The 3,989-nt window shown below is 38.0% G+C and overlaps 1 pseudogene; it reads left to right on the top strand.

Annotated features, from left to right (window-relative positions):
• The first annotated feature begins 1,543 nt into the window (after nucleotides 1-1,543).
• On the top strand, nucleotides 1,544-2,590 carry LOC101400590 (olfactory receptor 13C9-like; annotated as a pseudogene).
• The last annotated feature ends 1,399 nt before the right edge of the window (nucleotides 2,591-3,989 follow it).

The raw sequence follows: 3,989 nt of genomic DNA on the forward strand, positions 1-3,989 counted from the left end.
TTGGCAGTTGCTTTTTTTTGTGTGTGTGAGGAAGATTAGCCCTGAGGTCACGTCTGTTGCCAATCCTCTTCTTTTTGCTGAGGAAGATTGGCCCTGGGCTAATATCCATGCCCATCTTCTTCTACTTTATATGGGATGCCACCACAGCATGGCTTGACAAGAGGTGTGTCGGTCCGCACTCGGGATCTGAACCTGAGAACCCCCAGCCACCGAAGCAGAGCACGTGAACTTAACTGCTATGCCACCATGCCGGCCCCTGGCAGTTTCTTATAAACTTAAATATTCATGCCTGATATAACCCAGTATACCACTCCTGGATATACACCCCAGAAAAATGAAAACTTGTGTTCACACAAAAATCTGGGCATAAATATTTATCACAGCTCTATTCCTAATTGCCAACAACTGAGAAGAACATAAATGTCTTTCAACAGGTGAATAGATAGACAAACTGTAGTATATCCATGCAATGGAATACTAGTCAGCAATAGCAACTTGGATGAATATCAGAGGCTTTATGCTAAGTGAAAGAAGCCAGACGCCAATGGCTCATATGATTCCATTTACATAACATTCTGGAAAAGGTAAAACTATAGGGATAAAAGGCGTATTAGTCTTTGCCAGGATTTATGAGTGGATGAAAGGGGTGGCTATACAGGGATAGCACAAAGGAGTTTTTAGGGTTATAGATGAGCTCTATGTCCTGATTTTGATGATAGTTACATGAATTTATACATGTTTTAAAATTCATAGAACTGTACACTAAAAGAGACAAAATAAATTTTACTGTACGATAATTTTAATTTAAATAAAAATTTAAAAATTACTATATCTCCCACTAAAAAAAATATATTTGCATTGTAACGAGAAGATTTCAGATTATCGGCCTTTACACGAATTGCACTCACTTTCTGGGCCACCAGGCAGTCAATAAACACTGGTTGGGTTTATTGCTGACCATTCTCCCATCAGATTGGCACACTTCTTTAAGGTGTTTTGATGTGCAATGTGTTACTGTTGAGTCTTCCTGACCTACGAGCTAGACTGCCTTTGTAAGTCAACTAACCAAATCTCTGATATAATGCATTCACCGTTGCTTTTACAGTTCATTAAAAAACTCAAATAATTATGGACCACAAGCAGGCTTGAGTTTGAGCCTATTCTTTGCTACATGTTAATTGTATGACTTCAGGCTTGAACTCTCTTAGCTTAACTTAGATAAGTTCCCTATCTTTAAAATGATAACAATTGTGGGCTTTAAATGAGGTAATATATGAAAAAAACCTCACAAATTTGCTGGCCCAGAAAGAGTGATCAACACGATAGCTTCTCCCTCATATTTCTCTTCCTGTATTGTTTATTTCTTCACTCCTTTCCCTTTTCCCCTCTTCCCCTTCCCTATTTTCTTTTTTCCTTCTCCTCATTGAGTTCATGGAAAATTTTTATATATGTTCATTGGTGAACTTGCACTTACTATAGGAAGGAAATTATTATTATTTTTTTAAATTTTTTGAATTCTTACAGGTAAAAGAGAGAAAGTAAAATGAAATGGAAAAACCAAACCATTCTGGTCGAAATCATTGTTTTAAGGGGCTTTCTGATGACCTAAGGCTTGAGCTACTCTTTTTGTGCTCATCTTAAAAATGTGTGTGGTCATCCTTCTGGGCAGTGGCACCCTTATTTTAGTCAGTATTTTGGACTCGCACACTCTTGTGTATTTCTTCCCGGAGAACATCTCCTTCTTAGCCATCTGCTACACCACCACCTCCATTCCCACCACACTGGTGAGGTTCCTCTTGGAAACAAAGACCATCTCCTTCTCTGGCTGTGCAGTGCAGATGTTCCTCAGCTTGTCCATGGGGACAACAGAGTGTGTGCTCCTGGGCATGATGGCCTTTGACCGGTATGTGGCTAACTGCAACCCTCTGAGATATTCTGTCATCATGAGTAAGAATTCCTATGTGCCCATGGCAGCTGGGTCTTGGTTTGCAGGAGTTGTCAACTCTGCAGTACAAGCTGCATTTGTGTCACAATTGACCTTCTGCAGGAATAATGTCATCAATCATTTCTCCTGTGAAATTCTGGCTGTCATGAAATTGGCCTGTGCTGACATCTCAGGCAATGAGTTCATCATGCTTGTGGCCACGACATTGTTCACACTGATGCCCCTGCTCTTGATTGTCATCTCTTACTCATTAGTCATTTCCAGCCTCCTGAAGATCTGTACTTCTGAGGGGAGAAACAAAGTCTTCTCTACCTTCTCAGCCTACCTGACTGTGGTGATCATATTCTATGGAACCATTATCTTCATGTACATGAAGTCCAAGTCTAAAGACTCTCTTAATTCAGATGACTTTGATGATACTATGAAATTTATATTCACTTTCTATGGTGTGATGACTCCCATGATGAATCCTTTAATCTACAGTCTCAGAAACAAGGGTATGAAGGAGGTGATAAAACATCTGTTTAACAAAAGGTTCTTTAGCAGGTGAATGGAAAAGATATTGGATTGTGAACACATTAAACATTATTGAAACTTGAAGATTATGTTGGAATTTTGGTTACTTTTACTTTTTTGCACTTTCATATATTACATGAAAATTTTTAATAATGACATACAGCATTTCAAAATTATTGCATGCTCATTATAGAGAATTTGAAATATAAGGATAGTAGGATAAGGAAAAGAGAGAGATCACCTATTACTTTAACTCTAGGAGATGACCACCGTTGGACATTTTGAACAATATCTTTCATATCCTGTATTTATGCAATATTGGAATTGAGTGTTATGTCTTTTTATGTTCACTGTTTTATACAACATTATTTCATAGGCAACACTTCATTAATCTTTCAAAATTAATAAAGCTCTCTCTTGTGATAAAACAAGATAAAACAAAACAGAAAAAACCCAAAACACTGCACCCACATTTTCCAGGTGTGGAAAGCCTTGCGAGGTAGTTTCACATCAATCTCTAAATCCTCCTAAGCCATTAAATACTATTTTCGTGTTCAATATTTAGAATATTTTTCCTGTGGAAGCATAAAGATGCTCACATTTGGTATTATTGAGAGAATGGGTAAGTGAGGCTTAAGGGCAGGGCCTGTGCAATCCATCATGGTATGCTTGTCTTATCTCCATCCTCTGTTTCAGCATACATGTTAGCTTTAACATAAAGAAAATTTTGCAAAATTAAAACTGAGTTTGAAAACCAGTCTACTGGTCCAGATAGTAATGTGGACAAGTGTTCGGTTGGATAGGGGGTCCTATCATTGCCCATATAGAAGAAGCCAGATTTCTTTAATATCCTGAGGAAACTCCAATACTTTTCCAAATCTCAGAAGAAGAATATCCAAGCTCTTGATTTGTAGTGAGTAGACCTGCATTCATGTCCTGTTTCTGTTATTAACTACCTCTGTGACCTTAGTGTCTGAGGAGCAGAGGACCGGGGGATGTTGGACAGAAAGTGACATTATTTGATTTTCCTTGGCTTTCTTTTCTAATGTTTACTCTATCTGAAGAACACTTCTAATTTACAGCCCAAGATGAATGAGAGAGTGTGTTCAGGAGTGAGCCACATTGCAGGAAATCCATTTGCCTGGATGAACTTTATATTGAGGGATCAGTTAATTCAGAGGATGTTGGGCATTTAAATGTATTTTACACAGACAAATAAGAGTTAAATGTTTGTGGAATTTTAGGTATATTGATTTAATTTTTCCAAGTTCAATTTTTAATTTTAGTGGCAGGAATATCAAACAGTCAAGAACTATACTTAAATACCTCTAGCTTCCATCATAGTTATTCACAGATGAAATCTGATGGCAAAGGCTGAGACAATTGATGTATGAGATTCACACCCTGACAACATTGGCTATAAGAACCTATTAGTTCCCACACACCAGCTCAAAGGACTTTTCCTCCCTAAGAATTCCAGGAAGGCAGAAGAATTCTGGAGTCAGGCATACTGTGTTTGACCCACAGG

Source organism: Ceratotherium simum, chromosome 29, assembly GCF_057802395.1.
Source record: "Ceratotherium simum simum isolate JZ-2026a chromosome 29, ASM5780239v1, whole genome shotgun sequence".
NCBI lineage: Eukaryota > Metazoa > Chordata > Mammalia > Perissodactyla > Rhinocerotidae > Ceratotherium > Ceratotherium simum.